Source organism: Chinchilla lanigera, unplaced genomic scaffold (assembly GCF_000276665.1).
Source record: "Chinchilla lanigera isolate Chin_1 unplaced genomic scaffold, ChiLan1.0 scaffold00010, whole genome shotgun sequence".
Classification (NCBI taxonomy): domain Eukaryota; kingdom Metazoa; phylum Chordata; class Mammalia; order Rodentia; family Chinchillidae; genus Chinchilla; species Chinchilla lanigera.
The window spans coordinates 8,685,598-8,698,419 of NW_004955411.1; the positions used below are offsets into that span (position 1 = coordinate 8,685,598).

Below are 12,822 nucleotides of genomic sequence, written 5' to 3' on the forward strand. Positions count from 1 at the left end.
TTATAGCACAGGACACAGAAAGAACTAGTATAACTGTAAATGTATCTGACTCTATAGTGATTTTAGTAGTATTTTAACATCCATCAAATGCAAGGCCTAGTGTGGCTAATTTTAAGGAGATCATACCTGAAGTACTGTAAGATCACAAGACCTTGTAGCAGGTGCATGTTGACAACAGAAATCATACAGTCACCTCTGTTCCACTTTCCTAGTTCACCCCACCTTCACCCCTGCAGTGTTTTCTCAGAGATGAGGTCCATAAAATGAAACATCCCAGCATTTCAGTTTTGTTCAAGAGTCTAGACACATTTCCTTCATTAGCACTTCCTTACAGCAGCTATGCAAAACCAGGAGGACTGCGTGGAGGCACGAATAAGAAAATACGTAATACCATGGTTCATCTCTGAGCTGTGTTACTCAGTGGAGCGAGGGCTTGGAAGAGCAAATGCTCAAAAAATATTCAGGAAACAATGGGTGGTGTAGCACAGCTGAAATGCAAGGTGTACCAGCAAATGAGATTTATATAGAATTCTGGATACACAACTTCCAGACGCTTCAGGGCTTCTTGACTCTATGCTAGAGGTAAAGGCATTCTAGGACTGAAAATAATGTCTGGTATTCGTGGCATGAAAAGTGGCTTGGTCAGAGAGAACCAACATTCCCCTGAAATCCAGTGTAAAGTAAAGGGTTATGGCCCATGGAGATTAAGGCAGATTAGCTGGATTGTTAGCTGGATCCTTGCATGAGAAACTGACTTCTTTGTTCAGCCTTGAAACTCTGTTCCGGAGCAATCAGCTCCCTAGCTTAGCACCCAGGCTTTTTCGATGTGGTGTGGTAGTAGGGCTGCTTCATCACATCACTTCCCAAGGTAAGAGAACACCCTTCACATGGTTTCTGGTGCTCGCAAAGCAGCACACTGGCACAAGGAAAACAGACCTGCTCCACCTTGGATAACTGTGTGGTCTGGAAGGCAGGACTCAGCTGAGCCCTAGGAACATGCAGCATGAGCTCTGTACGGAGAGGCCGAGCGTGTATCCCACCCCAGGAAGGATCAAGCAAGAGGTGGGAGGGAAGCCCAGCAGTGACGAAGTCTGGCCGGGACCTTGAGTGAGGACCGCCGCAGGTATTAAAGAATAAAAAACCAGGCTTTTCTGGGTGTGACTGGGTGTGCTGTCCATGTGAAAGTTCTGTTAGGAGTTGGCTTCCTAATCTGTCTTGTTGTGCCTCAGGTTTTCATTTGCCAAATGTAAGTAAAAATTCCTGCCACGTTCCATATTGTTGTCATGGGGATCTGAGGCACACTGTATGTGAGAGAAACACACGCCTGGTATTAAACATCTAAGCTGGACCTCATTTCTCTGTGTTTAATCCTTAAAGGCTCATCTGCATTTTACAGATGGGAAAGTGAATTTGGTGAGGTTAAAACAATTTATTCAGTCACTTATTACATTTGTATCGTATGAAACATGTTAACTGAGTCCAGGAACAGAGCAATAATTCATCTATACAAGGTTCCTGTGATATTACGGCTTATATTCCACACAGGTAGATAAATAGGCAAAATAAATATAAATGAACACAATTAATTAATGCATGCGCAATGACAAGGTATTCCTAGTGGGATTTACTTGTTCTCAATCTCATATTTTCTAGAAACCTAAATTTAGATTTAAAGACTTAAAGTAAGCTCAAGTACATTTTTCTTCTGACAAAAACCTTTGGGTTGTGTGAGCTTTGTATTATATCAGGGAGTCAGCATGCCCGCGTTTCTCATCTTTGCAGATGATGATATGGATAGTCTGATACTCCAGTGTAAATTCTTTTATAACTAAACATCAATCCATAAGGCAAAAATAACATTGTGTAAATATCCAATTCCCTATATATCTTTCACCAGTTGTAGTATCTGTTGATAATCATTTTTGAAATGATTAATCTGTTAGAAGTAGCTTATAAAATCTTGATGCAATAATGTAATCATGATTTATTCAATAGTTACTATTTGAAAGTTTCCCTCATCAACCCACACTATTTTTTTTTACTGAAATAGTGCATATTGAAATATTTAAGTATTTAATTTTTTCCCTCTAGTTTCCAATAAGGAGTTGGTGCCAGAACAATCGCAATGGTGATGAATGAGTTATTTTTGGTTTTCCTGTTTTGGAGTATTATAATAAACTCATGGACTTGCCTATAATAATGTATTTCAAGCTGTCTCAGTCAATAGTCTTTTTGACTCCAAGCTAGTTAGAGTCTGAGTAGGGTGTGTGGGAAAACCTCCTCTGATAGAAAGAGCCTCGGAGAGGCTGGATATCAATGTCCATGCTCAATTTGGGAGGCTGAGGCAGGAGGATCACAAGTTTGAGCCAGCCTGGGTAACTTAGCAGCTTTTTAGCAAATAAATACAAAGAGCTAAGGATGTAGCCCAGTGCAACCACCTTGGGTTGAAGAGGAAAAAAAAAATGCTCTAGAGAAGAAAGTGCTACAGTGAGAGTGTTCCACACTTGCCAGGGTGAAGCAGTTCCTCTCCAGGTCCATGTTATGCCAAGGCCCGTGCTCACCCCGTTACTCCCAACTTGTGCTAGGGTGAAATGTACAAGTGCATTTTTTTTTTTTTTTTTTTTTTAGAAACACATTGCCCTTTGGTAGCATCTTGCTTAGAACGTGCATTAGTCAGCTTTGCTCTGACAAACAGTCCCAGCATTTCAGGGGCTGAAACACCAAGCATGTGTTCCTTACTCACAGCGCAAGCTGGTGTGAGGTGCCTCTGGCTGCTGGACACCTGCTCCGCTCTGCTCCAGGCTGTTGGTTTGCTCACATTCCACTGGCTGAAGCATAGCCCAAGGGCAATTTCAATGGCCCAGGAATATGTGTGTGTCCAGTGGGAGGCGCTATGTGTCATATGTCAAAGGGAGGCAGAGTTTTCTCATGGGGAGAGAAAAACAAGGAGAGAAAAAACCATGTAATCTATCCGGGTGGTCAGTACCTGAGAACCTTCATAATAGCAATAGAAATATGAGAATGGTACTAGGCAAACAGTTTCTAATAAAGAAAATAGATGCAGGGGATATAAGGATCAAAAGTGATCACTAATGTAAAAGTGCTCAATATACCATTAAGCATGATAAAATGTTAGCCGTATTGTTATTTCAGAGTCTGAGTGTGACATGTAAACTTTACTCACAGAGGTGTACTTTAGCCTCTCATTCAAAACCTAATTGCTCCTAATTTATTCACAATCCCGAGGGGCAGATTAGAAGCAGAAAGTGTTAGGTTGTGGTGGGCATGGAACACATTGGCAGCAAAGAATAACACACCTATAATCCCAGCACTTGGGAGGCTGAGGCAGGAGGATTACTGGGAGTTCAAAGCCATCCTAGGCTACACAGTGAGTTGAAGGCCAGCCTGAACTGCATAGCGAGACCCTGTCTCAAAAAGACAAAAAACAAACAAACAAACAAACAAACAAATAAATAAATAAATAAGGAAGGAAGGAAGGAAGGAAAGAAAGAAAGAAAGAAAGAAAGAAAGAAAGAAAGAAAGAAAGAAAGAATGACAACAGGAAGGAGGGACAGTTGAGAGGAAAGGAAATCACAAGAATAATTGAATGAAGAATGAACATAGCTCAGGCGCGAGAGCTACTTGGGAGAAATTAGGGGCAGACAATTTGTGTGAGCTAATAATGCTTAGCATGTAATGGACTCTACCTTGCACTGTCATGTCAGTGCTCTGCCTCTTGTCTGCCTCTAAGTTCACATACACAGACATGCGCACATGTATATGTCTCAGAGTTCCTAATACACACGTGAACCACACGCATATATTGTCTTCAGAAAGCGACTGTGTGTATTAGTTCAGACAGAACAAGTTGCGTGCAGTAACAAACAATTACTAGAATTTTGGTGGACACAAATACCAATAGTTTTTTGTCTTTTCACGTTTTATTTCTGCCAGTGTGAAGAAGGGATGTGGGAGGTGCTCTGTCCATTAGTTACCTAGGGCTTGTGGTGATGAAGCCTCCATGTGAACTCAGGCTTCACTGTGCCCGAAACAAAGAGGGGAAAACTGTGACTCTGAAAGCACCTGCCTGGAAGGGCTACATGTCATTTTTAAAATCTTTATTAACAGAGAAAATCACAAAGCTACTTCAAGGGTGTGGTGGATGACAACTGGTGGTCAATCTGTAGCACGCAGCTGAACTGAACCGGGGTGGTGCTGGGTGTGGAAGGCCCACCTGAGGACTGTTGCTAACAAAATAAAAAGAACTGGAGAGGAAGAGGTCTTGTTAGAGTGCTGTTGGTTCTCCTGGAGTTGCTTGTCTTGCTGGCTTTGCTGATATGAACTCGGCTGCTCTCATCGTCAAAGGAGCTCGGGACCTTGTCACCGACAATGGCTACAGTTCACTTTGGGGGAGCTCTGGTCCTCACTCTGAGCATCACTTCCTGGCTCCGGAGGGGAAGATGGTGTACTGCTCAGTCTCCTGGAGAAGAAGCTTGTTGTGCTGGCTTTCCTGAAATGAACTCGCCTGTCCTTATCGCTGGAGGAGCTCTGGACCTTGTTGTAGCTGAAGATGACTACAGTGCCTCTATGGGGGAGCTCTGGTCCTTACTTTGAGTGCTGCTTCCTGGCTCCAGTGCAGAATCTTCAGCCTGCTGGCACAGATCCTTCATTCAGCTGGTGCAGGTTTTCTAGCTTCCACCACCAACCTGGGGGCCTTCCCAGCACAGATCCATGAAACAGGCCTGCATAAGACATTGTCATGGGCTCTAAGCCTCCAGCTGGACTCATGGGAGGCACTGTTATGGGCTCTAGGTCTTCAGCTGGAGTCATGCAAGACATTGCCATGGGATCCAGGCCCGCAGCCAGATTCTTTGGGTTTTTAGTGTGTGGACAGATTTCCTGCATTCCTTTATACTTGACTCTCTGGGTGACTATTATAAAATAATCCTATAAAGTGTATGTCTTATACTATTTCCCTTGCAAACCCTGACTACTGCAAAGGGGTAGGGGACAAGCAAAGGAAAAATACAGGATTCTTCAAGAACAGGGAAATGCAATTCTACCAAGGAGAAAAATGGGAGATACTTGGTGAATAGCATTAATGACCAAAACAATATGGTTCCATACTTCTGGGCCTACTGGAAATGCAGAAAAACTTAGTTGGACAACCTGCCTGCCTTAGAGGAAAGGGGACACGGGTTGGTGAGGTCTGGTTGAGCCTGACAGAAAAAAGAAGCAGCAGTTGGGTGGCATGGAGCATGCCTGTAATCCCATCAGTCTAGGAGGCTGAGACAGGAGGATTACAAATTCAAGCCCATCTTAGGCAATTTAAGGATTTAAGAAGATCTAACTGAAAAATAGAAAAAATATAAAGATAAAAAGGGCCTGGGGATGTAGCTCAGTGCAAGGCTGTGGGTTCAGTCCCTAGCGGTGTGGTATGGGAAGTGGGGGGATCTTGAAGACAGGCTCAGCCTTGAGGAGAGAGAGTCCCCAAAGTGCCAGAGAGTTTAATGCAATATTATATTTTGTGCATTTCTTCCTTCTTCTTTTGCTTTACATGGGGAGTTTGATACTCTGCAAGCTCTCATAGTCTCCTCTCCCTTTCTTTTTCCTTTTGTGGTGCTGTTAGGACCAACTTGTTCTTTACCCTCCACACCCCTGCCGTGTCCTCCCGCAAGTAGAACCCTGAGACAGGCTCTGCTTGGGCTTTTTTTGTGCCCTTTATGATGAGTACAGTGCTATGAGGATTTGGAATTCTGCTAGATAAACATAAATATATATGGCACATGAGTCTAAAAGAATAAGCTTCGTATCTTTTATCTGATCTTTCACTAACATAAAAATTATGTTAGTGTTATTATTATTTCAGAGTCTAAATGTAACAGCCTAGCTTCTTTACTCACTGAAGTGTACTTAGCTTTCTGCGTGGAGGGAAGCTTTTAAATAAAAAATGGTTGCAAGAAGTGGACCTGAGGCTGGTGCTGTGAATATGGGAAGGGCAAGAACAGCTGTTCAAGCAGAGATGAGAATTAAAAACCCGAGCTACTGGGAAGACCCTGCGGCTCCTCAAAAGCAGCAGTGGAAGGATGAGGAGACCGGAAATGCACTGTCTTGAGAATGAAACCTTGCACCGGCTGTAGTCCTCCCCAGAAGGGTATTTCTGGGTTGTCTTCTTTCCAACTGCCATTAGTCACACTTGTTTGTTGTTTGTTTGTTTGTCACCAAACAGAAGTATTGGCCACACACTCCCGAGGTTGTGAATTCACCAAGCTGGAAGGCGCTGTTACTCATATCCACAATTCACTTCGCTTTTGAGGATTTGCACTTTCTGTTTAGAGAAACTGTGGGACTCTCAGGCATGAAGGATTTGGGGGAATGGGCTGTTTCTTGGTAAGACCTATAATTAGCAGAAGTCAGGACTGTCGATCTCATGGCCTCTGCTCTTCCACAGAGACCTGGAGGGAGCTCAGTGTTGTTTGCAAGGCATTAGATGGTGTAACAATCTTTCCAGATGGGTCCTCAGGAGATGCAGACCCAGAAGAGCCTTGGAGTGTGTGGACAGATCTGTCTGCAAGACCACACAGAATTAGCGGCCCCACCCTGAAATGTCAGGAAAGGTCCTCCAAAGTTGACTCAGACCATCCCATGCTTGTCAGAGGTACTTGTAGTCCATCTGCTGTGCAGCCCTGACTTGTTCTTGTGCTCCACTAGTCCTCTGTACTCCTGACCCTCCGTGGTGATTCGAGCTTTCCTGCCTCATTCGTATAGTAATCCATCAATTCCGACAGGCCGTACTCATTCTAATCCTTCGGGGTTGACCCAGATCTCACTTTGTCTAGGAATTCTCTGTAACCCCTTCTGCTAGCAGGGGTCTTGTCTCATGTTTCTTATTTTACATATATGTTGTTCTCTCCTCCAATTTATCTAATGTGCTTAGAGCCATCTTGCATTTAACATTTAAATATATCTCATTCCCGTATTCCTAGGAGTAATGTCCTTAAAGACAAGGGCTGTAAGCGTGGGAAGTGGAAAGAAAGAATAGAGATGCAAAGACTTCTTTGTGTACTTCAGTTGCGAGCTGAGGCCACCCCGCCTACTGAAATGTAAATAAAAACAATCGGCTCTCATCCTCTGAGAGTTTCATGGCCCTCCTCAAGATTCCTACAAATTCTGAAAGTTTTACAGCCTCATTCTTATGATTAGTTCCTCTCATTATTGCTTCTCATTTTCTGAACCTCACATGTCTCATTTCCTAAAGATTTTACCAGGTCTGTTTTCCACCAGCCTGACTTAGAAACTTCCCCTCATCTTCGATCTCCCTAATAAAATCATCCTGCAGACACTTGTAGTAGTAGACCACACAAAAGTTTCAATGGAACCTACACTCTTTTTTGCACCACGTAGTAAAAGTAGGAGATTTGTTTTTTTTCAGTGTCATTCTGTGCTCTTCAGCTGAGGGATTTCTCACTAGTTAACATTTCCCCACAGGAGAAATGCAGTGGGATGTGTTCTCCACGACTAGGTCCCTTGTTTCTCTCCAGTTACACAGATGTACACCTTGCATGTGCTAGATGCAGTCCTTTTCACTCCCCAAAAATTAGTTTGTCAAGGTGGCAAGCAAAAGAGACGAGTACAGAGTAAGCTCACCACTCCCCTCCTTGGGGCAGAAGTAGCTCAGTAGTTGTTTTTATAAAATACTAAGCATTCACTATGAGGTACTTACATATAACTTATGAAAACATTGTGTTCTTAAGGAGCATCACGCATGCATCCACGTGTGGAGTGAAAGAAAAGCAGCAATAATGACAACCTCAAGGTATTGTCCCTGCTCAGATAGGAGGCTGCATCTCTAACAAGGCTTTAGGTTTCTCCCACTCGCCCAATTATCCCCGCTACTGTTCCTTTCCCAGCACCCAGATTTCTGTCTGGAGCCTGTTGTTAGCTGGTTGTCATTTAATTCTGAGAGAAGTCCTACGTATTGTCACCTAAATTCTACTCGCTAAGTTACCTCATGTACTAAGTCAGTGAGACTTTGGGTACTTGTTAAAAATGCAGAATCTTATTGAATGATGGTTTGTGAGCTTTCAAAACAATTCTTGGTAAGTCCTTGAGAGATTCTTATGAGTAAAATGTGAAAGCTGTCATGCAAATGCATTCTTTTCTCGTCTGTGTGTTAAATAGAAAAGGATTCTTCTCTTCTTGGGACAAGTACATTCTCTGTCATCATCCACCTCTTTCTAATGGGGAAAAGTAGGTTCATTTTGCTATGTTGACAGCCATGCATCTTGCTACTTTGTCTCTATGTTGGCCATAATAAACTCTTAGTTTTCCTTGAGAGTTATTTAAGTAGGCTGATGCATTGTATACAGATTACTAAACAAACCACTTATATTGTAAAATTATCAACACGGTCCTCTTTCAAATAAGCAGCTAGAGAGTAAACATGAAGGATGTAGATGAGTTTGATGCATTTGAAACCACAGGAGGAAGTGTGGCAGGAAGTAGTAGCCTCAGCTGAAATGTGGCTTGCAGCCAGAAGTACTGGGCAGAGCAGATATCGGGTATAGTTGGCACCTTTCAGTAGAGCCTTGAATGATCATCCGCCTGCACTGGAATCTTTGCCTTATTCCCTCGTTGGAGGCAAGCCTGTGGATGTTTAGAACCATGGGGATTTAGTGCTGATATTGGTGGGAAAATCCCACCTACCCGATCTGACAGCTACTGCCTGACTCTTGAACTGCAACAAGACTCACCTCGTGTGCAAATCCTGACCCCGCTGAGGGTGTGAGCTCTGGCTCACGGTCCAGGCTAAGTTGGCCCACCCTCCCTCCTGTCTGTTTGAGTGATTCACTGAATATGCAGAGCACATTTTCCCTTCATTGGCTGCCAGCCATAGCTATTCGCTCACTGATTCTCTTTTTGGATCAATTTGGCCCAACTGTGTTAATGCAGTTGCCTAAACTGATGTTTACTTTTGTACAGTCCTGCAGAAGACTGTAAAACTAGTTACTATGGGCTGAAGGTTGGGACCTGTCATATCTACTAAGACTTCACACAAAGACCCTTACTTCTTTCTGCATGTTGCTACCTACTCACCCTATTTGTGTCCTTCTTGTAGTTTCCTAGGATACAGGAACCTCACGAACCGCAAAGACACGAAATGCTAGTGGTCAGGAAATCAAAGGCTGGCATTTCCCCTTTCATCTGTGTGGTGAGATAAGACCCAAAAGATATGCATATCTGAGAAAAGGATCCATCTCTCCCTTTCTGGATTAATCTCAGCACTTAGGAGTGGTCTGGAGCATTACAGTATGTGGAGCTTGTGTATGGACATGGGTTTCACGGAAGGCAATCATCTTACCAGGTAAGAAGTTATGTTCACTGAGGGCAAGGATCTAGTTCTGACCATCTTTCTTGTTTCCCACAGGGTCCAGTGAAGGTTCAGTCCAATGCGGCTGTAGGAAGACTGGCTGAAAGAATGAATGGGGCAAACTCCCGTGGAAAAGCCAAGGATGTTGAAGAAAAGACCTTTTTGACAGCCAGATTAATTTTTTCCACACACTTTGTACAACATCAAAAGAAGGCTTTACTTTTTCTTGGGTAGAGAAAAATACACAATAAATCAGTCTGCAGTAAGCAAATTTCATTTTGTGGGTGAAATGGCCAGAAGGAAGTTTTGGAGAAGTGTTCGTGGGTATCTCGGCACAGAAGAGAACTTGGTTATTTTCTGTGTATTTGAACATGCTGCATGCATGTCCTTGCTTCTCACCTATTGTTTAATGTACGGAAGAGGCAGTTTGAGCTCAGTGCAGATGGGGCATGTGCGTGGGGGCTGAGCTTTTGGGCTCTGGAGTGAGGATGGAATTCTATCTAGGCCACACATTGGCTCAGTGAAACCATGCAGCATTACTGAACCTATTTGAGTGCTTCCTACTTCCATCGTGTGCATTAGAAATCCCTCACCAGGTGATGGTTACAATGAAAAGAAAAACATTAAAGGCATAACCAAGCAACTGATATGTAATGACTAGTAAATAGTTGTTCTCACTAATGATGGTATTTTATTCAATCTGCGCTTTGAAAGGTTGGGCAATTAACATGTACACACATTTATTAATTTGTTCCTAATATTGAGTAGTTCACAGTGAAAGAAATGGGAAAAATTTCAAACTATCATAAAAACCAAAATAATCTAAAAATGAATATCGCTAATCATAAGTGGGATGCAAATGAAAATGATAGTGAGCTGTCGCCTCACACTTTGTCAAAATAAAAATCAAAACAGATCAATGACAACAACAAACCAAACGTTTTTTGGAATGCGGAGAAATTGGAAGGCTGGCACAATGTCAGTGGGAATGCAAAAGCGTGTAGCTGCTATGCAAAAGAATATGATAGGGGCTGGGGATTTAGCTCAGCGGCAAAGCGCCTGCCTGGCAAGCACAAGGTCGTGAGTTCGGTTCCCGGTACGGGACAAAAACCAAAAAAAAAAAAAAAAAAAAACAAAAAAAACCCAAAAGAATATGATAGTTCCTCAAAAAATGAGAAAGAGGATTTGCATGTAATTCAGCAGTCTCACTTCTGGGTAATTATTGAAGATAACTGAAATCAGGATTTTGAATTGTTATTACTATTCTGATATTCTTTGCAATATTATTTATAGTCACCAAGACATAAAAAAATGAGAAAATCTGTTCAATAAAGAAATTGTGGTGTATGCATATATGGAATGTTAATCAGCCTTATAAAGAAGGTTATTTAAAAATGTACAACAAAGTGGGTGAATTTTGAGAATAAGTGCAAAATGAAATTAGCCAGCCACTGAACGGTAAAGGCTGCATGATCTCACTTAAATGAAATATTTCAAATAGTCAAATTCATGGAATCGAAGAATGGAGTGGTAACTGTTAGAGCTTAGGGGTAGGGGGAAAATACAACTACTCATCCACAGGTGTACAGTTTTAGTCAACAAGACGAACCCAGAGATCTGTTGTGTAAGGTTCCTATCTCAGCAATAATGCCACACACCTTAAAAACCCCAATAAGATAGGAGATCTAATAAAAGGTCAGCATACTTGCTATAATCATATTTTTAAAAATCTAATCTATATAAATTAAATGAAGTATTTGCTGCATTGTTAGTGCCTTACCTCTTGGAAAGTTGGCAACAAGAGTATTTGGGGTGACAGTATACTTCCATCACTTTTATTCCCAAATATGTAACTACCATTCTTACTGTCTTTTTCAAAGTTTGAATTTCAAGCTGATGTAAGTGTATGAAAGTTTTAGCTGATTTTGAGTAATTCCAAATCATTGTGACAGTTTGGAACCATAAGCCATTTCCCAAGCCATTCCAAATAAATTAAGATCATCTACTGTCAATAGTACTGGAATTTAAGTTAAAAAATGGACAGAAGACATAATATTCATGTGTTCCCGTAGTTTTTGAGGACTATTTCATGCTGAGATTTGAGTGATTAATGATCTTACCCCAATGGCTTCTGTATCTGAAAAATGTTAAGAAATATGATTACCTTTTGTATACTGTGAACATACTAAATGATGCGGACATGTTTATAGCTAGAAACTTTAAACTCTCTAGGAAAATTATATTTTATTTTCTGATTGAGATACTACAAATAATATTGAGTATGTCTCACATAGTTCTAGATAAAAAATACATATTTTAACTAATAATAAACTTACCCACATTATCCTTTAAAAGCAAACTTGGAGAAAACTTTTCCTATTAAAAATAGATATCTCCAACATAAATACTAACGCAGAAGTATTTGCCTAAACTGTATTTCTCAGTGAACTCTATTTGACCTTCACTTTAAGGACACACAGCAAGAAAGCTGTCTGGAATGCCCCACCCGAAACAGTGGATGAATTTATTACATCCCTGACTAAAGAATATCCAAGTATTGGCTCACTACCTGATAGAAAGAGAAAAATACAAAATAGCCCAAGCCCTTCACAGTATTGGATCCAAAGAGACTTGGAGCCCTGTGACCTCGCAGGATATCTCAGTTGTGGATAATAGCTGATACGAAGCATTAGTTGCTATTGTAAGAAGCTGATGTGCTCTACTCCAGGATGAGTGAAAGCTCTGTTGAGACAATATTTTGGAACAAGATGATTTCTTGGCCAAAATTATAAGGAGTCCAGTGGTCACTTCTTAGACCTTATCTTACTTGACCGCCCTGCGACGTGACATTGCTGATTGAACTCTCCTCTTTTGAAACATTCTTGGCTTCTGTGATTGTTCACTGTCAGAGAGATTCTCCACTCTGCCTTTGAGTGGTGTTTCTCTTTTTTTAATTTTTTTTACGGATTCCTTAGCAGTAAGTCTTCCTGTAACTGTGTTATGATCTTTTTACATTACATATTACACTCACAGTCTTTTGGTCATGTCATCCACTTACGACCTCAACTACTAAGCATACAGTGAAGAATCAAAAAACTTGTATTTTCTGAGATTGAAACTCATAGTTCCAGCATTTTATTCCTTTTTTTTTTTTTTTTTTCGGCTCAGATAAACTTATGGTGCCTCAAATTTAATAGATGTTAAATTTGATGAAATTAATTAATAAGATTAATTAATAAGATGAAAATAACGGGACTCATTTTATGCCATGCTTCTTCCAGTATTTGTGTTTCCATGAATAGCAACACCTAGTTGGCTAACCAGAAACCCTAGGTAGCATCCCCAGGTCCTCTGCTTCCATTATTCCCCACTGTAAACAAGTTCTGAGACTTGCTATACCCACAGTGTAATTGCCCCTTGCGTTTAGCTCTCTCTGTATTCACCTCTAGAGT

The 12,822-nt window shown here is 41.5% G+C and overlaps 1 long non-coding RNA gene across 1 annotated transcript; it reads left to right on the forward strand.

Annotated features, from left to right (window-relative positions):
• Positions 1-789: 789 nt before the first annotated feature.
• Positions 790-9,641, forward strand: LOC106147808. The gene is made up of 2 exons (XR_001232784.1): positions 790-1,123; positions 9,428-9,641. It is a non-coding gene; the product is annotated as an uncharacterized LOC106147808 (long non-coding RNA).
• The last annotated feature ends 3,181 nt before the right edge of the window (positions 9,642-12,822 follow it).